The sequence below is a fragment of the Heterodontus francisci genome, unplaced genomic scaffold (genome assembly GCF_036365525.1).
Source record: "Heterodontus francisci isolate sHetFra1 unplaced genomic scaffold, sHetFra1.hap1 HAP1_SCAFFOLD_43, whole genome shotgun sequence".
In the NCBI taxonomy this organism is placed as follows: Eukaryota; Metazoa; Chordata; class Chondrichthyes; order Heterodontiformes; family Heterodontidae; genus Heterodontus; species Heterodontus francisci.
Window position 1 is genome coordinate 6,085,604 of NW_027141852.1, and position 22,035 is coordinate 6,107,638.

Below are 22,035 nucleotides of genomic sequence, written 5' to 3' on the forward strand. Positions count from 1 at the left end.
ACAACATTTAAGAAGTATCTAGATGACCACTCAAAACGCCACAGAATACAAGGCTACGGCCACGTGCTGGAAAATGGAATGAGAATAGATAGGTACTTGATGGCCGGCACGGACATGATGGCCGAAGGGCCTGTTTCTGTGCTGTATAACTCTACGACTCCATGAAACCTCACTGAATTACAGAGGGTGTGCAGCACTGTCAGAGGTGCTGTCCTTCTAATGAGACTTCAAACAGCGCAACGTTCTCCGAGTATCAACCAAAACGTGTCCTTTGTGTAGATTTTTTTTTTAGAGATACAGCAATGAAACAGGCCCTTCGGCCCACCGAGTCTGTGCCGACCATCAACCACCCATTTATACTAATCCTACACTAATCCCATATTCCTACCACATCCCATCATTTCCCTACCACCTACCTATACTGGGGGCAATTTATAATGGCCAATTTACCTACCAACCTGCAAGCCTTTTGGCTTGTGGGAGGAAACCGGAGCACCCAGTGAAAACCCATGCAGACACAGGGAGAACTTGCAAACTCCACACAGGCAGTAACCAGAATTGAACCCGGGTGGCTGGAGCTGTGAGGCTACAGTGCACGCCACTGTGCCACTGTGCCATATTTGCTTATGAAATGACAGTCACTGCTCCGAAAGTAATTCACTTTTGGTGAATTAAGATGACTTGGTACTGTATAACTGGCGAATGCGCAAGAGGGAGCGGGGGACTGTTGAGGGTGGGATGGAGGCGTCGATGGCAACCTTTGAGGGGATTTTTAGGTCGAAGTTGTTTTCTGTGATAAATTGAGTAGCTCCATCTTTAATCCTGGCAGCTGCCTGAACGTCACAGACAGTGACGTTTCAGTGGAAGAGGCTGCAATTGCGCATGTGCTAGTACAGCGTCACCTGGTGGTTGCGTTGTCAGCAAATGCAGCGTTTTAACTTTGGCTCCACGATGACATTATTTTCCTCAATTAAAATAGGTCTTGAGTGTCTTAATAACTTCTTCACACGTAGCCTTCTGTTCTTCATGAGGATGTTGCCTGCACACTCCCTCCATTGCAGACAATAGCATACTGACCTGCTCCATGTCTGGCTTCTGCACGAGACCCGATGCAGAACAATACCTTGCAAAGTTCTGGAAACATCTCGGCCACTCCTCGGCTTGGTTCAGTCCAGTGACCTTTTCAAAGGTACAGGCAAAGATTTCTCCATCTTCGCTTTGGTTTACTGCGGCCCCCATATAATGTTCTGGTATCTGTCAAGGCTTAGTACACAATTTATAAGAATCTGACGGTTAAAATAACCTGAGTTTACTCTGCACATCTTGCATTGAAGGTTTCATCTGCAACTCTCCATGAGGTGCCGTACAGATTATATTACATCACTTCCTGTGATGATGCACATAGTCTATTTATATAATCTGCTCAGTAACAACCCAATGTCCACTCTTATATTATTGTACAGATGTGAGAAAAGCTGAGGATGGGAATGGAATGTCTGAATGAAGATTTCATGATGCTGATGATGGAAATGAGGCTGATCTGTTACCCATTCCACAATCCCTCTTTATTTCTGTGCATGTTTCTCGATGCTGTTTCAACCAAATTGAAAAAGAATCACAAATCCTCCTCTGGAGCCTCAGGTGCCCATGAACAAAAGGCATGGTGGCCAAGTGGTAAAGCGTCAGTCTTGTAAACTGAAAATTACAGGTTCAATCCCCGTACATGCCTCATGATTAGTTTCTCACTTTAAATGCGATGTTTCCAGAATAGATGTCTGTTGCATTTGTTTCGGCCATCTGGAAATCAGTGTGATGTTACACTTTATCCTGGACACTGGGAAGAGCATGAGGAGTAGCCACATGGTCCCTTGAGCCTTCTCTGCCATTGATAGAGTGAAAATATCTGAGGTCCAAGCACTGAACCTTATTACTGTGCATTTGCTTGATATTTAACAGAGCTATTCTATTAATCCCACATCCCACACTCCTGTCCTTTCCCCCATTGCCCTGTTATATTTTCCATGTCAGGTATATATACAATTCCATTTCGAGTTCCCATTGAATCTGCTTCCACTGACCTTTCAGGGTTGCATTCCAGACCAGAACAACACACTGCTGAAAAAACAATCTCCTCATCACAACGCTAATTCTTTTGTCAATTACTTTAAATGTGTTTCCTCTGGTTACTGACCCTTCTGTCACTGGCAACACTTTCTCCTTCTTCACTCTATCAAAACTCTTCAGGATTTGCATTTCCTGCTGCCTTTGCTGAAATAACAAGGCTGAGCACACATCAGCAAAAGGAAAATGATTGGCTCTGAATCAAATTTATCTTTCCTGTCAATCTGATGTGGACCTTGTATTTTCCCGGAACCAAACAACCTGAGCAACAAGTGTGGGTTCCAGTGATTCCCACCGCTCTGAGAGAGAGAGGATGTGATAATGAGCCAGATAGAAGAAAGGAATGAGATAGAGAGTAAAATAGCCCTGGTCTGTTTCTACTAACCCCCGGCCCCCTACTTAAAATGGCATCATTTTCTCCTGCCTCTCCACATTCTAATCCATTGATTAATGCAATCCTTTCATCTGGAACATAGAACATAGAACAGTACAGCACAGTACAGGCCCGTCGGCCCACCATGTTGTGCCGAACCTTTAACCTACTCGAAGATCAAACTACCTACATACCCTTCATTCTACTATCATCCATGTACCTATCCAAGAGTTGCTTAAATGTCCCTAATGTATCTGCTTCTACTAACACCGCTGGCAGTGCATTCCACGCACCCACCACTCTCTGTGTAAAGAACCTACCTCTGACATCTCCCCGAAACCTTCCTCCATCACCTTAAAATTATGCCCCCTGGTGATAGCCCTTTCTGCCCTGGGAAAAAGTCTCTGGCTATCCACTCTATCTATGCCTCTCATCATCTTGTAACCCTCTATCAAGTGATTTCAAAGCAACTGTGGAATACAAATAGTATCAGTATTATCAGATACATCGAGACGAGGTGCAATAGCCAAGTGGACAGATGTCAAGTTTATAAAGAAAAAAGCACTGGCTCGATATTTGTCCAGTCTATCACTGGATCTGAACTCTCAACCTACTGTTTTTCTGTGGGTCTGCTGACTTGTATATGTGAAGAACCATTGGATGTTTCTCAATCTTCTGACTTTTCTCATTCTTGTGCCATATTTGTTCCTTTGGGTTCACCAGTGAAGAAAATTATTCCCTGTTACATTTGGTGAAGACTTTAATAACCTCACATCCTTGTGTCTCACGATCTCAGGTCAAACCCCCTACAGAAACTTTAAACATTTAACTATTCTGCTGGAAACATTTTCAAGGGCGCAGCCATTCCTTCATTACGCTTCCTTCTTTGACATGTGATTGACAAATATGTGTGTAATGGAGAGAGAGAGAGTGAAAAAAAAAGAGAGAGAGTGCAATAGAAAGTTAGAGGACCAGCTAAAGACAGATAGAGAGAGAGAGGCAGAGAGAGGTAAAGCGATAGACAGATAGAGAGAGAGAGAGAGAGAAGGAGAGAGAGTCATTGAGTCCTGGAGTCACTACAGTACAGGAAGTCATTTAGCCCATCAAGCCCATGTAAATCAATCCATTCAGTCCCATTCCCCCGCTCTATCCCCATCGCCCTGTAAGTTATCTAAACCTGTCATATTTATTATAATCTTGTACATGTCTATCAAATCTCCCCTCAATCTCCTTTGCTCCAAGGAGAACAACCCCAGCTTCTCCAACCTAACCTTACAGCTAAAATCCCTCATGTCTGGAACCATTCTGTTAAATCTCCTCAACCCTCTCAAGGACACTCACATCCCTCCAAAAGTGTGTTGACCAGAACTGGATGCAATTCTCTGGTTGTGGCCCAACTAGAAATTTATACAGGTTCAGCATAACTTCCCTACTTTTGTGCTCAGTACCTCTATTTATGAAGCCCAAGATCCCATATGCTTTGCTAACTACTTTCTCAATGTGTCCTGCCATCTTCAAAGAACTATGCATATGAATCCCCAGGTTTTTATTCCTAAAAATATGCTTTATTCATATAAATCTGTAAAAAATGCATTATACAACAGTTCAAAACTGCACCAAGTTGACATTCCAAAAAGTGCAAAGGAAATCAGTTTTCTTCAATACAGGAGTGAGTTGCCTCACAACCCTTCCACTCCATTTTACCTGACATGGACATTTTACAGCAAACCCATATCTGGTGTATACAGCACAAGGGTTTCCAATGGGTCCAGCTGCCCAGTTCTCTATGGCGGGGGGACCTTACACAGTGGTCTTTCCCCATTGAGCCTTTGCAGTGGCTACCCCAAGCTTTAGTGTATCCCTCAGCACGTAGTCCTGGACCTTGGAATGTGCCAGTCTGCAAAACCCGGTCGTGGACAACTCTTTGCGCTGCAAGACCAGCAGGTTTCGGGCAGACCAAAGAGTGTCTTTCACCAAATTAATGGTCCTCCAGCAGCAGTTAATGTTTATCTCGGTGTGCATCCCTGGGAACAGCCCGTAGAGCACAGACTCCTGTGTTACAGAGCTGCTTGGGATGAACCTCGACAAAAGCCACTGCATCTCTTTCCACACCTGCTTTGCAAAGACACATTCCAGAAGGAGGTGGGCAACTGCCTCTTTCCCACCGCAGCCACCTCGAGGGCCGCATGTGGAGGAGGCGAGACTTCGGGCATGCAGGAAGGATCTGACAGGAAGGGCTCTTCTTACCACCAGCCAAGCTACATCTTGGTGCTTGTTTGAAAGTTCTGGTGATGAGGCATTCTGCCAAATGACTTTGGCAATCAGCTCGGGGAACCATCCGACCGGATCCACCATCTCCTTTTCCCGTAGGGCCTTGAGGACATTCCGTGCAGACCACTGCCTGATGGATTGGTGGTCAAAGCTGTTTTCCCTCAGAAACATTCCCACGAAGGATAGCTGGTACGGCACAGTCCAACTGGATGAAGCGATCCGCGGCAATGTGACCAGCCCCATCCTTCGCAACACCGGGGACAGATAAAACCTCAGCACATAGTGACACTTGGTGTTTGTGTACTGGGGCTCTGCACACAGCTTGGTGCAGCTGCACACGAAGGTGGTCATCAGGATGCGGGCGACGTTGGGTACATTTTTCCCGCCCTTGTCCAGAGGTTTGAACATCGTGTCCCTCCCGCCCTGGTCCATTCTAGATCTCCAGATAAAGCGGAAAATGGCTCGGGTGACTGCCACAGTGCAGGAGTGGGGTATGGGCCAGACCTGCGCCACGTACAGCAACAACGAGAGTGCCTCGCACCTGATGACCATTTTCTTACCCACAATGGAGAGAGATCGCTGCTCGCACACACTCAGTTTATTGTGCACCCTGGTCACTCGCTCCTTCCTGGTTTTGGAGCAGGCCCCGGCCCTTCCGAACCGTATCCCCAGCACCTTCAGGTAGTCTGACCTGATGGTGAAGGGGACGAAGGATCTGTCGGCCCGGTTCCCAAAGAACATGGCCTCACTCTTGCCATAGTTGACTTTGGTTCGAACTGGTCGCAGATGCTCATCTGTCTGCGAGGGGATGGTGGATCCGAGCAGAAGACAGCAACATTGTCCATGTACAGGGAGGCTTTTACCTGAGTGCGTCTACTGACTGGGATTGTCACCCCTCTTATGCCTGAATCCTTCCTAATGGACTCTGCAAAAGGTTCGATACAGCAATCAGACAAGACAGGGGAGAGAGGACAGCCCTGTCTGACTCCAGATTGGATCAGGAAACTTTATGATTCCCACCCATTGATTGAGACTGCACTACTGATGTTTGTGTAAAGCAGTTGGATCCAATTGCAGATTCCCTCCCCAAACCCCATTTTGGAGAGCACGTCCATCATGAATGTGTGCAATATCCTGTCAAAAATCTTCTCCTGGTCCAAGCTGATGAGGCAGATGTCCATATCCCTGAGTAGTGTGAGACTATCAGAGAGCTTCCTGCTGAGTACAGTGCAGGCCTGGTCAGGGTGAATCACCTGCTCCAGAGCAGACTTGACTCGACTGGCGATGACTTTGGACAGAATCTTGTAATCTACATTAAGCAGTGAGATGGGCCGCCAATTTCTGATTTCCGCCCTCACCCCCTTCCGCTTGTAGATGAGGGTGATGATGCCTTTCCTCATGGATTCTGACATGCTGCCGGCCAGGAGCATACTCTCGTATACTTCCAGCAGGTCTGGGCCGACCCAGTCCCACAGGGCCGAATACAACTCAACCGGTAAGCCGTCGCTTCCGGAAGATGTACTCGTCTCGATGGACCTGATGGCCTTTGTCAGCTCGTCCAGAGTTAGCGGCTTGTCCAGTCTCTCCCTCATGCTGTCTTCCAAGACCTCTGTGATAGATGACAGGAAGAACTGGGAAGCCGTGCTGTCTGTGGGCTTCGCGTCTTACAGCCCAGCATTAAAGGATTTGCTGATCCTTAGTATTTTTTTAGAGATACAGCACTGAAACAGGCCCTTCGGCCCACCGAGTCTGTGCCGACCATCAACCACCCATTTATAGTCATCCCATATTCCTACCATATCCTCACCTGTTCCTATATTTCCCTACCACCTACCTATACTAGGGGCAATTTATAATGGCCAATTTATCTACCAACTTGCAAGTCTTTTGGCAGGAAACCGGAGCACCCGGAGAAAACCCACGCAGACACAAGGAGAACTTGCAAACTCCACACAGGCAGTCTCCAGAATTGAACCCGGGTCACTGGAGCTGTGAAGCTGTGGTGCTAACCACTGCGCCACTGTGCCGCTATGTTGGATTGCAAAGACTTTACTGAGCCATCCTGTTTCTTCAAGCTGCTGATAACAGAGCTCTCTCTGTGTACATTTTGGGAGAAGAAACGTGAGCACGTCTCATCCTGCTCAATGGCGAGGACTCTGGACCGGAAGATGATCTTGGAGGCCTCCGTGGCAAAGAGCGAGGCCTGCTGGTTCTTCACCTCTTGGAAGTCCTCCTTGACCTCGACTCCCATCGACTGCAGCCAGAGCAGACTTTGCATTCTTTTCTGGAGTCGGGACATTTCCCTCTGTCTCTCTCTCGCCATCTGATCACCATTGAAGAGAAAGAACCTTTATCTTAACAACCTTAATAAAAGTGCGTCCCTCAGCATGTAGTCCTGGACCTTGGAATGTGCCAGTCTGCAAAACTCGGTCGTGGACAACTTTTTGCGCTGCAAGACCAGCAGATTTCGTGCAGACCAAAGAGTGTCTATCACCAAATTGATGGTCCTCCAGCAGCAGGGAAATGGACCGGGTCCGGAGGGACACGATGTTCAAATCTCTGGACAAGGGCAGGAAAAATGTACCCAACGTGGCCCTCATCCTGATGATCGCCTTCGTGTGCGGCTGCATCAAGCTGTGTGTAGATCCCCAGTACGCAAACTGCAAGTGTCACTACGTGCTGAGGTTCTATCTGTCCCCGGTGTTGCGAAGGATGGGCCTGGTCACATTGCCGCGGAACGCTCCATGCAGTTGGGCGGTGCCGTACCACCTATCCTTCGTGGAGCAGTTTCTGCGGGAAAACACTTTTGACCACCGATCCATCAGGCAGTGGTCTGCACGGAATGTCCTCAAGGCCCTACGGGAAAAGGAAACGGTGGATCATGTCGGATGGTTCCCCGAGCAGACCGTCAAAGTCATTTGGCGGAATGCCTCATCACCAGAACTTTCAAACAAGCACCAAGACGTAGCTTGGCTGGTGGTGAGAAGGGCCCTCCCCGTCAGATCCTTCATGCACACCCGAAGTCTCGCCCCTCCGAACAATGCCCCCGCGTTGGCTGTGATGGGGAAGAGACGGTCGCCCACCTCCTCCTGGAATGTGCCTTTGCAAAGCAGGTGTGGAAAGAGATGCAGTGGTTTTTGTCAAGGTTCATCCCAAGCAGCTCTGTAACACAGGAGTCTGTGCTCTGCGGGCTGTTCCCAGGGACGCACACCGAGACAAACATCAACTGCTGCTGGAGGACTATCAATTCGGTGAAAGACGCCCTTTGGTCTGCCCGAAACTTGCTGGTCTTCCAGTGCAAAGAGTTGTCCACCACCGAATGTTGCAGACTGGCACATTCCAAGGTCCAGGACTACGTGCTGAGGGACGCACTGAAGGTTGGGGCAGCCGCAGCAAAGGCTCAATGGGGAAAGACCACAGTGTAAGGTTCCCCCACCAAGCTGGACTGAGGGGCTGGGTCAATGGGAAACCCCTCGAACTTTATCGTTAATATTCTCAATTGCTGTCAATGTAAAGCTGGAATTGACATGACAATTGTGAAACAGAAGGGTTCGGAAGAAACTCATGACAGTATTGAAGGAAACTGATCTCACTTGCAATGTTTGTATTTTTTGCTGCTGTTTGGAAACAGTTTGGCAATGTAATTTTTACAGATTTTTATGAATAAAGTATATTTTGGAAATAAAAAAAAAGTAAGGTTCCTCCCACCAAGCTGAATTGAGGGGCAGGATCCATGGGAAACCCGTTGAACTGTTTTGTTGATATTTTCTTTTGCTGTAAATGTGAAACTGTAATTGGCATAACAATAGTGAAATGGAAGGGTTGTGAAGAAACTCATGATCGTATGGAAGGAAACTGATCTCCCTTGCAATGTTCGTATTTTTTGGTGCTGTTTGAAACTGTTTGGCAATGTAATTTTTGCAGATTTTTATGAATAAAGTATATTTTGGAAATAAAAAAAAAAGTTCAAAGCAATACAGTGGTTTTTGTCATGGTTTATTCCAAGCAGCTTGATAACACAGGAGTCTGTGCTCGATAGACTGTTCCCAGGGACGCACACTGATACAAACATCAACTGCTTGGAGGACTATCAATTCAGCGGGAGATGCCTTTTGGTTTGCCAGAAACTTGCTGGTCTTCCAGTGCAAAGAGTTGTCTGTGACGGAATGTTGCAGACTGGCACGTTTCAAGGTCCAGGACTACGTGCTGAGGGATGCACTTAAGCTTGGGGCAGCCGCAGCAAAGGCTCAATGGGGAAAGGCCACAGTGTAAGGTCCCCCCACCAAGCTGAACTGAGGGGCTGGATCCATGGGAAACCCCTCGAACTGTATCGGGAAAATTCTGTGTGCTGTAAATGTAAAATGACAATGAAATGGAAGAGTTGTGAGGCAACTCATGATTGTATAGAAGGAAACTGATCACCTTTGCACTGTTTGTATTTTTTGACTTGATGCTGTTTTAAACTGTTTGGGAATGTAATTTTTACAGATTTTTATGAATAAAGTATATTTTGGAAATAAAGAAAAATGTTCTCCCAGGATGAGGCTAACCTATTGTCCTGTGGGTTTGCTGATGCCTGCGATGTCTTCAAATGTGGGATACTCAACTGCAGAATTTGTGATAGTTGGGGGTCTGCTTTTGCACTCACCCCTGATTATATGAATCAAAAATAGAATTTACTAGCTGTTGCTGGACAGTGTTTCTGCTCCCAAATATTTTTTGCTATAAACACTGCTGCTCGTTTCTTCGCAGCTCCAAGTACGCACTTCTCCACCTCAATGCTTGGACTTAGCTGGCAGGGGAGAGACCGTGATCAGTGGCGTTTGATAATGCAGGTGCTGTTTTTGTGTTTTTTGGGGGGTGGGAGGTGGTTTCAGCACCGTATTTAGGGCATTCCGCCCTTTGGGATTATAGATCTACCGTGGTGGTGGTTTCCCTGTCAGTTGAGGATTTAGTACTTGTCCCAGGAAAACGTCAAGTAAAAATGGCTGCAACCAACACCAGAGATCCAGGCCAGGGGGTGCGTAACACCGTTAGGGTGGCGGTGAAAGATAGTGAAGGAGGTGCACCCATCGACTGCGCCTACTTCATTAAGAATTTTGTTTTTCCAAAATATACTTTATTCATAAAAATCTGGAAAAAAAATACTGCAGCCTCACAGCTCCAGCGACCCGGGTTCAGTTCTGGGTACTGCCTGTGTGGAGTTTGCAAGTTCTCCCTGTGACCTCGTGGGTTTCCGCCGGGTGCTCTGGTTTCCTCCCACAGCCAAAGACTTGCAGGTTGATAGGTAAATTGGCCATTGTACATTGCCCCGAGTGTAGGTAGCTGGTCGCAGAATTGAGGGAAGGTGGGGATGTGGTAGGGAATATGGGATTAATGTAGGATTAGTGTAAATGGGTGGTTGGTGGTCAGCACAGACTCGGTGGGCCAAAGGGCCTGTTTTAGTGCTGTATCTCTCCATGACTCTATGACATTTCAAAAAGTGTGAAATAAATCAGTTTTCTTTAATAGAGGAGTGAGTTGCCTCACAACCCTTCCATTCCATTATACCTGCCATGTACATTTTGCAGCAAAACCATATTTGGTGTATACAGCCTGAGGGGTTTCCCATGGGTCCAGTTCCTTAGTTCACTATGGCAGGAGGACCTTACACAATGGTCTTTCCCCATTGAGCCTTTGCAGCGGCTACCCCAAGCTTTAGTGTGTCCCTCAGCACGTAGTCCTGGACCTTGGAATGTGCCAGTCTGCAACACTCGGTCGTGGACAACTTTTTGCGCTGGAAGACCAGCAAGTTTAGGGCAGACCAAAGAGTGTCTTTCACCGAATTGATGGTCCTCCAGCAGCAGTTGATGTTTGTCTCAGTGCGCGTCCCTGGGAACAGCCCGGAGAGCACAGATTCCTGTGTTACAGAGCTGCTTGGGATGAACCTCAACAAAAACCAATGCATCTCTTTCCACACCTGCTTTGCAAAGACACATTCCAGAAGGAGGTGGGCAACTGTCTCTTCCCCACCTACTCAGCAGAGATGACATCTGTTATTGAAGCAAAAAGCAGAACCGACCTGACGCACAACATGAAACCAGCAGCCAGAACATTATATGACTTGAAATTAGCCAAGGCAGTTGTGCAAAAGACAGTGAGACACTGCGCAAATAAACACTGGACAACATCACAAATGTAACAATGCTTTCAAAAGCAAATCTCCCGAGTATGCTCACACTCGTCAAACAGAGGTGACTTTGCTGGCTCAGGCACATTCGCAGGATGGAAGATGACACATTCCCAAGGGGAGGTCGCCGGAGACAGAAGACCAGTTGGATGTCCAAAGCCCCACTTCAAGGATGCCTGCAAGCAGGACATGAAGGCCCGAAACATCGATTTTCACACATGGGAGACACTGGCCAACAACAGAGGGAAATGGTGATATTACCCCTGGACTGGTGTGTGCGTCACCATAACAATCAGTGACTACAGCAACTTGACAGCAGGTGCCAACATGGAAAACAGCGACACCTGATAATCCCACCTCATATGTGGCACTTGTGGAAGAACCTGCCTCTCACAGATTGACCTCTTCAGCTATCGGACAAAGTGCACCATGGGAAACTATCCCATCACCAATGGATTTGCTGCAAGTCCATCATCTCACATAGAAGGAAGGATGACGACGACATCTACAACCAGGGCGGCCCATCGTGCCTGTGGCAGCTCTTTCATTTCCTTTCAACTATTTATCGAAATTCCCTTTTCAACCTGACGATTGAGTCTCCTTCCACCATTCTCTCAGGCAATACATTCCAGACCAAAAACAACAACAACTTGTGTGTAAATTTATAGAGCACCTTTAACGTAATACAGCGTCCCATGGCACTTCACAGGAGTGTCGGAAAGCAAAATTGGACCCCAAGCCTGACAAGACCGTATTCGAGCAGATGGCCAAAAGCTTGGTCACAGAAGTAGGCTTCCATGAGTGTTTTAAAGGAGGGAAGAGAGGTCGAGAGGCGGAGAGTTCAGGGAGGGAAATCTCAGGCTTCGGGCCTGGACAGCTGATGGCACAGCTGCCAGCGGTGGAGCGATAAAAATCAGCGATGCTCAAAAGACCAGAATTGGAGCAGGGCCGGAATCTCGCGGGGAGTGAACCAAATAAAATCCGGCCCTTTGTATCCCCTCACAGCTTACATTCCCACCGAGCTTTTTATTATCAATCAATTTCCCTCTTGCAGTTCTATTTCACACCAAGAGATGTCAGTCTCATGCCATTTCACAGCAAGCTGCAGACAAGCTTACTTTACTGCCAGTCTAATACTGTGTTGAGTGGACAAGTATGTGTGTGGTGTGCAGTGTGTGGTATGCAGCAAGGTTAGACTCAAACCAAAGAAGCTGCATCACTCCAAGCGGAAGGGCCGCCCGCGCATCAACACTAGCAGAATTTCTTATCCACAGCTGTTACGTAAGTTTCTAAATTCACTTGATAAAGTCCTTCAAAACACTCCGACAGGGGATGCAGAGACCAAGTGGGCCCACATGAGAGTTGCCATCTATGACTCAGCTATGATCACCGAAGGCAAACGTGTGAAGCAGAATGCAGACTGGTTTCAATCACACTTTGAAGAGCTGGAACCTGTCATAGCCGCTAAGCGCATTGCACTGTTGAACTACAAGAAAGCCCCCAGCGAGTTAACATCCGTAGCTCTTAAAGCAGCCAGAAGCGCTGCACAAAGAACAGCCAGGCACTGTGCAAATGACTACTGGCAACACCTATACAGTCATATTCAGCTGGCCTCTGACACCGGAAACATCCGAGGAATGTATGATGGCATTAAGAGAGCTTTTGGGCCAAACATCAAGAAGATCGCCCCCCTCAAATCTAAATCAGGGGACACAATCACTGACCAACGGAAGTAAATGGACTGTTGGGTGGAGCACTACCTAGAACTGTACTCCAGGGAAAATGTTGTCACTGAGACCGCCCTCAATGCAGCCCAGTCTCTGCCAGTCATGGATGAGCTGGACGTACAGCCAACAAAATCGGAACTCAGTGATGCCATTCATTCTCTAGCCAGCAGAAAAGCACCTGGGAAGCACAGCATTACCCTGAAATAATCAAGAGTACCAAGCCTGCTATACTTCCAGCACTCTACGAACTGCTTTGCCTGTGCTGGGACGAGGGAGCAGTACCACAGGACATGCGCGATGGCAATATCATCACCCTCTATAAGAACAAGGGTGACCGTGGTGACTGCAACAATTACCGTGGAATCTCCCTGTCCAGGATAGTGGGGAAAGTCTTCACTCGATTCGCTTTAAACGGGCTCCAGAAGCTGGCTGAGCGTGTCTACCCTGAGGCACAGTGTAGCTTTCGAGCAGAGAGATCCAACATTGACATGCTGTTCTCCCTTTACCAGCTACAGGAGAAATGCCGTGAACAACAGATGCCCCTCTACGTTGCTTTCATAGATCTCACCAAAGCCTTTGACCTCGTCAGCAGACGTGATCTCTTCAGACGACTAGAAAAGATTGGATGTCCACCAAAGCTACTAAGTATCATCACCTCATTCCATGACAATATGAAAGGCACAATTTAGCATAACGGCACCTCATCAGACCCCTTTCCTATCCTGAGTGGCATGAAACAGGGCTGTGTTCTCGCACCTACATTGTTTGGGATCTTCTTCTCCCTGCTGCTCTCACATGCGTTCAACCCTTCAGAAGAAGGAATTTTCCTCCACACAAGATCAGGAGGCAGGTTGCCCGTCTAAGAGCGAAGACCAAAGTACGGAAATTCCTCATCAGGGAACTCCTCTTTGCTGACGATGCTGCATTAATATCTCACACTGAAGAGTGGCTGCAGAGTCTCATCGACAGGTTTGCGGCTGCCTGCAACGAATATGGCCCAACCATCAGCCTCACGAAAAAGAACATCATGGGACAGGACGTCAGAAATGCTCCATCCATCAATATCGGCGACCACGCTCTGGAAGTGGTTCAAGAGTTCACCTACCTAGGCTCAACTATCACCAGTAACCTGTCTCTCGATGCAGAAATCAACAAGTGCATGGGAAAGGCTTCCACTGCTATGTCCAGACTGGCCAAGAGAGTGTGGGAAAATGGCGCACTGACACGGAACACAAAAGTCCGAATGTATCAAGCCTGTGTCCTCAGTACCTTGCTCTATGGCAGCGAGGCCTGGACAACGTATGTCAGCCAAGAGCGACGTCTCAATTCATTCCATCTTCGCAGCCTCCGGAGAATCCTTGGCATCAGGTGGCAGGACCGTATCTCCAACACATCCCCAGCATATACACCCTAGTGAGCCAGTGGCACTTGAGATGGCTTGGCCATGTGAGCCACATGGAAGATGGCAGGATCCCCAAGGACACATTGTACAGCGAGCTCATCACTGGTATCAGACTCACCAGCTGTCCATGTCTCCGCTTAAAAGACGTCTGCAAACGCGATATGAAGTCCTGTGACATTGATCACAAGTCGTGGGAGTCAGTTGCCAGTGATCGCCAGAGCTGGCGGGCAGCCATAAAGGTGGGGCTAAAATGTGGCGAGTCGAAGAGACTTCGCAGTTGGCAGGAAATAAGACAGAAGCGCAAGGGGAGAGCCAACTGTGTAACAGCCCTGACAACCAATTTTATCTGCAGCACCTGTGGAAGAGTCTATCACTCTAGAATTGGCCTTTATAGCCACTCCAGGTGCTGCTTCACAAACCACTGACCACCTCCAGGTGCTTACCCATTGTCTCTCGAGACAAGGAGGCCAAAGAAGAAGATTCTTCCACCTCTCTGAGATTTGCCTACATATTTTCTCCTCTATCTCTTCCTGTCTGTTTAGAGGCCTGTAGTACACTCCCAGCCAAGTGATTGTCCGCTTTTTGTTTTTAAGTTCTACCCATATGGCCTCATTTGAGGAATTTCTAAGATATCATCCTTCCTTACTGCAGGAATTGACTCCTTGATCAACAGTGCAATGCCACCTCCTCTTTTACTCCCTCACCTGTCTTGCCTGTAGATTCTGTACCCTGGAATACTGAGCTGCCAGTCCAGCCCCTCCCTCAACCATGTCTCTGTGATAGGAATAAGATCATAATCCCATGTGCTAATCATCGCCCTCAATTCATCTGCCTTATTAGTAAGACTCCTTGCATTAAAATAGATGCAATCCAGCCTTGCATTTTTCACTTGTGCCGTAACAGGTCTATATTTGCTCTGCCTTCCAGACTGACTCAGTTTCTCTTTTAAATTTGACTGTGTTTAACCCCCTACTGTACCTCCACTCTGTATCCGACCCCCCTGCCAAATTAGTTTAAACCCCGCCCCCCCCTCCCCCCAAAACAGCACTAGCAAACCTCCCAGCAAGTATGTTGGTCCCGTTCCAGTTCAGGTGCAACCCGTCCAACTTGTATAGGTCCCACCTTTGCCAGAAACAGACCCAGTGGTCGAGGAAATTAAGGCCGTCCCTCCTGCACCATATCCTCAGCCATGCATTCATCTGCTCTACCCTCTTATTCCTATACTCATTAGCATGTGGCATTGGGAGTAATCCAGAGATTACAACCTTTGAGGTCCTGCTTTTTAATCTGCTATCTGGCTCCCTAAATTCTGGTTGCAGGACCTCATCACTCTTTCTACCTATGTCATTGGTGCCAATGTGTACCATGACCTCTGACTGTTCACCCTCCCCCTTGTCCTGCAGCCACTCTGTGACATCCTTGACCCATGCACCAGGGTGGCAACTTACCATCCTGGAGTCACGTTTGCAGCCACAGAAATGCCTATCTGTACCTCTTACGATGGAATCCCCTATCACTATAGCTCTTCTACTCCTTTTCCTCCCCTCCTGTGCAGCTGATCCACCTGTGGTGCCACAGACTTGGTTCTTGCTGCATTCCCCTGAGAAGCCATCTCCCCCAATAGTATTCAAAGTGGAAAATCTGTTAGAAAGGGAGATGGATCCAGGGGACTCCTTCACTACCTGCCTAGTTCTTCTACTCTGCCTGGTGGTGACCCATTCCCTTTCTACCTGAGCAGTCTTTACCTGCGATGTGACCACCTCCCTTTACGTGCTATCCATGATGATCTCAGCCTCGCGGATGCTCCACAGTATCTCCAGCCGCCGCTCCAGATCCGAAACGTGGATTTCGAGTAGCTGCAGCTGGAGACACTTCCTGCACACGTGTTCGTCCTGGATACTTGAAGTGTCCCTGACTTCCCACATTGCACAGGAGGATCACTCCACATTGCTGAGCTGCCCTGCCATAACTTACCCTTAATTTATCCCCTTAAAGTACCCAAAAATTAAATTATTTACACTCGGGACCTTGATTCTCCCCCAAAAAACACGACCTCCTTTATTGAAAAAACTGTAGACCTTTCCCTTTACTTTTAGTTACTTACCCAGCTATTTAGAGTAACTCCCGAACAGCAGATACTCACCAACCAATCACCTTGCAGCCTTCCTGTGACATCACAGCTCCTTTGTTTTCAAACTCCGGCGTGCCTGGACTGCTCTCCGCTTCTCACCTGGAAGGTGAGTGACTAGGCCGCGATCCTCAGGCTCAATTTATCGGCTCCACTCTCGGTGTTCTCCCCACAGGTCCGCTCCACTCCCGGAAGGTGAGTGACAGGGCCACGATCCTCGGGCTCAATTTATCGGCTCCACTCTCGGTGTTCTCCCCACAGGTCCAGTCCTCTCCCGGAAGGTGAGTGACTGGGCCGCGATCCTTGGGCTCAATTTATTGGTTCTGCTCTTGGCGTTCTCCCCACAGGTCAACTCCTCTCCGCTCCGCCCCCGGAAGGAAAGTAAGTCTGGTATCTGTGACGGACAATGAGGAGAAACACAATATAAGGAGAGAGTGAAATACATTTTACTCTTTAGACGATATTATTTATTATATTTCAGCTGTTCCTTGTTTCACAAATATTTTTGCGGGCTTTTCAAATTTGTGAATGGATTTCAGCTCTGACAATTTGCCACTGTCAATCTCCGCCCCATTTTCTCATTGCCCTTTGATGATCGGCGAAATAGCAGCTACCTGATTGGTGACATGAACCAGCCAATGAGACTCAGCAGACAGTAACCAATCCGAAGTAGCCGGACTGCATTCCTCCAGAAGGTAAAGCAGGGAAGTGCGGGAGGAATTCCTCACTCTTTGTGAAAGTATTTGTGAGATTGTGGAAATGTCTGGAAGAGGAGCAGGGGAGAGACCATGATCCTGTCTCAGGTAAGTTTTTGAGTAAAATGGCTGTAACCAATTCTGTAACTTCAGGCCAGGGAGTGTGTAACATCGTTCGGGTGGTAGTGAAGGATAATGATGGAGATGCACTGGTTGATCGTACCTTCTTCATTAAGAAAATCCTTATTGATTGCTGTGGATTCCAAGCTGTAAACATCTTCTGCCTGCAGGACTTCCCCAGCAGTGGATATTTTGACGTGACGTCCAAGAACATGGCGGATGCATCAAGTTCCTGAAGGTGTTCAAGGAGAAGGGAAACCAGGCGCCGCTGTCAATCCTCACAGTGGAGCCGCTCTTCACACTGCCATCGCAACGTGACTGGGTGGTGAGAATCCACCTCTACAACCTCCATGTTCCTGTCGTGGATGTACTCACCTTCCTCACCAGGTACGTCGAGGTGGCCGGCGGCAGCACTGATGTCAAGGACCCATTTGGATTTGGACCAGCTAGCGGCAGGTCAAGGTGACCTTGAAGGTCGATGCCAACGGAGCCATCATCCATCCTCCCTCCAGCTTCGCTTTCGGGGGAAGTCGAGGCTTCATGGTCGATGCGGAGCAGCCCAGAGTTTGTCGTACCTGCGGCAAATCTGGTCACGTGGCAGCTAACTGCAGCACAGTCGTCTGCAAGAACTGCAAGAAGTAAGGCCATCAGACCAAGGACTGTAATCATTGTAAGTACTGCAACCTGTGAGGTGGGGCAGGCCACCTCTACAAAACCTGCCCAAACGCTGCCTCAGTTATGCTCAGGCAGCAAGGATCAAGGAAAGACCGGGTTAAGGAACGGTGAACATGTCTGGTGCTGGGAGGGAAACAAGCAATCCTCCCCACAGCGATGAAAGTCTATCTGAGAAAGAGAAGAAAGGGGAGGCAGCTGCAACCAGTGACCCAACACCTACTCCGTGCCTGGAAACTCCTCCTCCACAGACAGAATTAATGGAGGAGGAGGCAGCAGATGGACAAACAGGTCAGTGGCAGGTGGTACAAAGGAAGACCACAAAGAAAAAAGCTCCAAAAAAAGAACAGGTCAACACCCAACCAGTGGCAAGAGGAGGCTACCGTCTGAGACAGACTACAGCAGCTCCTCCTCACTGGACGAGGAAGGGCCGGAACGATGGCACCTCCAAAAGAAGCAGCAGAACTCAAAGGAGCTGGAAGATAAAGCCCACCAGCTCCGGGGCACTGGAAGCTGTGACACGCCCAGCGCACCCCAAACCAAAAGCATGGAACCCAAGGAGATGCTCAGTGCACCCCAGCTCCGGGAGCCCGAGAGCAGCGAAGTATCCTGCGCACTCCAGCTCCAGCTCCGGGAAGTCAGGAACAGTGATGTCTTCGAGGAGGGACCGAGGGGAATGACACCAACAATAGAGGACAACCCAAGCCTTGCTGCCTACAAGACCCGCCCCCCCACCCGCCGATGTCACCCCAGTGGAACAAAACCCTCATGAATAACCATGAGGGGTTTCTGGGCTCAACGAATGTGAAACAGCTTGCGTACACTATGGGTATGCAGGAACATACTCAAGGACCGGGACTAGCAAGGACACCTGGTGTGGTAAGCAACACCCAACTTTATAGTGGATATAAAGATTGCTTCGATTAACATGCATTGTGTTAAATCCACCACGTGATGTGTTTCAACGTTGGATGACTTCGCAAAGGTCAAAGCTGGCGTACTGTTTCGTCAGGAGTGTGGAATCCTGCACCGCAGCACTTACAGGCAATGGTCACGATGGTGATCCCATGGGTCATCGATCTGGTCCAGAGGAAATGGTTCCTGTTCCTCCGGCCTGGGGATTCTGCTGCGGGAAGGCAACTTAACCATCTCTGAAGTTAAGATGCTGGTGGGCGGTCGCCTTCTCGTAGCAGATGTAATGTACAACAATGCTCCGCTCCAGTTAAGCAACGTATATGCCCCGGTCCAATACAGCGAGTGGCTGACCATCCTCCAGCAACTCACACTGCTGCTGGCGACATCCAGGCCGATCATTCTTGGAGGTGACTTCAACTGCATCATTGATGCAGCTGGACGATCTGGCAGTGACGACAGAAAACTGGACGCTCCGCCCAGATTCTTAAAGGAAACAGTATAAAATGCCAAACTGCACAATGTCTTCAGCAAACCTGCAGACAGAGAGCAGCGTAGATAAACCTGGTCAAGATCGGACGGGTCTGCCCGTTCCAGGATTGACTTCCTGTATGTGTCCCCTGCTTTCACGGTCAGATCCACCGACGTCAAGCCGGTGTTCTTCTCCGACCACTGCCTCTTACTGGTTGACTGTCACTTACAGGATGACCAGCGGGTTGGCAGGGGGACATGGAAGCTCAATGCTACACTGCTAACCCCAGAGAACATTGAGGAACTCAAAAGAGATTGAAAAAGTTGGAGAACAGTGAGACCCTCTTTGAGTATCCGGTGAACTGGTGGGAAGTGATCAAGGAGAACATCAAGAGGTTCTTTATCTCCAAAGGTGTTCAGAGGGTGAGAGAGACAGAGGGAAATGTCCGCACTCCAGAAAAGAATGCAAAATCTGCTCTGGCTGCAGTCGATGGGGGTTTAGGTCAAGGAGGACTTCCAAGAGGTGAAGAGCCAGCAGGCCTCGCTCTTTGCCACGGAGGCCTCCAAGATCATCCTCCGGTCCAGAGTCTGCTCCATTGAGCAGGATGAGACGTGCTCGCGTTTCTTCTTCCAAAAGGTACACAGAGAGAGCTCTGTGATCAGCAGCTTGAAGGAAGAGGATGGCTCGGTCACAACTTCGCAGTCCGACATACTAAGGATTAGCAAATCCTTGAATGCTGGGCTGTAAGACGTGAAGTCTATGGACAGCACGTCCTCCCAGTCCTTCCTGTCATCCATCACAGAGGTCTTAGATGACAGCATGCAGGAGAATCTGGACAAACCGCTAACTCTGGACAAGCTGACAAAGGCCATCAAGTCTTTTGAGACGAAGAAAACTCCCGGAAGCGACGGCTTACCAGTTGAGTTGTATTCGGCCCTGTGGTACTGGGTCAGCCCAGACCTGCTGGAAGTGTACGAGAGTACGCTCCTGGCCGGCAGCATGTCAGAATCCATGAGGAAAGGCATCATCACCCTCACCTTCAAGCAGAAGGGGGAGAGGGCAGAAATCGGAAATTGGCGGCCCATCTCACTGCTTAATGTAGACTACAAGGTTCTGTCCAAAGTCATCGCCAGTCGAGTCAACTCTGCTCTGGAGTTGGTGATTCACCCTGACCAGACCTGTACTGTACCCAGCAGGAAGATCTCTGAAAGTGTCATGCTACTCAGGGATACGATCACCTATGTATGGGTCAGGAGGGTGGACACCTGCCTCATCAGCCTGGACCAGGAGAAGGCTTTTGACAGCATATCGCACACATACATGATGGATATGCTCTCCAAAATGGGGTTTGGGGAGGGAATCTGCAATTGGATCAAACTGCTCTACACAAACATCAGTAGTACAGTCCAAAAAATTGGGTGGGAATCAGAAAGTTTCCAATCAAATCTGGAGTCAGACAGGGCTGTCCTCTTTCCCCTGCCTTGTGTGTTTGCTGTTTCGAACCCTTTGCTGAGTCTATTTGGAAGGATGCGAGCATAAGAGGTGTGACAATCCCAGGCAGTGGAGTCACTCAGGTCAAAGCCTCCCTGTACATGGATGATGTTGCAGTATTCTGATCGGATCCGCTGTCCATTCACAGACTGATGAGCATCTGCGACCAGTTCGAACTGGATTCGGGAGCCAATGTTAACCATGGCAAGAGCGAGGCCATGTTCCTTGGAAACTGGGCTGACCGATCCTTTGTCCCCTTCACCGTCAGGCCAGACTACCTGAAGGTGCTGGGTATATGGTTTGTAGGGCCGGGACGTGCACCAAAACCTGGGAGGAGCGAGTAGCCAGGGTACAACATAAACTGAGCAAGTGGGAGCAGCGATCACTCTCTATTATGGGTAAGAACCTGGTCATCAGGTGCAAGGTGCTCACGTTGTTGCTGTAAGAGGCACAGGTCTGGCCCATACCCCACTCCTGTGCTGTGGCGATCACCCGAGCCATTTCCCGCTTTATCTGAAGATGCAAAATGGACCGGGTCTGGAGGGACACGATGTTCAAACCTCTGGATAAAGGCGAAAAAATGTACTCAACGTCGCCCTCAACCTGATGGCCGCCTTAGTATGTGGCTGCATCAAGCTGTGCGTAGAACCCCAGTATGCAAACACCAAGTGTCACTACGTGCTGAGGTTCTATCTGACCCCGGTGTTGCGAAGGATGGATCTGGTCACATTGCCACGGAATGCTTCATCCAGTTGGACTGTGCCTTCGTGGAACTGTTTGTGTGGAAAAGCACCTTTGACCACCAATCCATCAGGCAGTGGTCTGCACGGAATGTCCTCAAGTCTATTTTTGGAAAAGAAAAGTCTGGAAGAGGAAAGACCGGCGGGAAAGATCGGGCCAAGGCCAAGTCTCGCTCCTCCCGGGCTGGACTGCAGTTCCCGGTGGGCCATTTTCACAGGCTCCTCAGAAAGGGCAACTATGCTGAGCGTGTGGGTGCCGGAGCCCCGGTCTATCTGGCTGCTGTGCTCGAGTATCTGACCGCTGAAATCCTCGAGTTGGCTGGTAACGCGGCCCGGGACAACAAGAAGACCCGCATCATCCCCAGACACCTGCAGCTGGCTGTCCAGAATGACGAGGAGCTCACCAAGCTGCTGGGAGGGGTGACCATCACTCAGGGCTGGGTGCTGCCTAATATCTAGGCCATTCTGCTGCCCAAGAAAACCAGCGCTCCGGGCACCAAAACCAAGGCAATCTGCCAGGATTTTATCAAATACCCAAAGGTTCTTTTCAGAGCCACCCACAGTATCATTCTTGTAAATCTCCTCTGTACTCTCTCCACAGCAATTATGTCCTTTCTGTAATGTGATGACCAGAACTGTACGCAATACTCCAGCTGTGGCCAAACCACCGGTTTAAACAGTTCACGCATTACATCCCTGCTTTTGTCGACCAAGAAAGGAAAGCATTCCATATGCCTTCTTC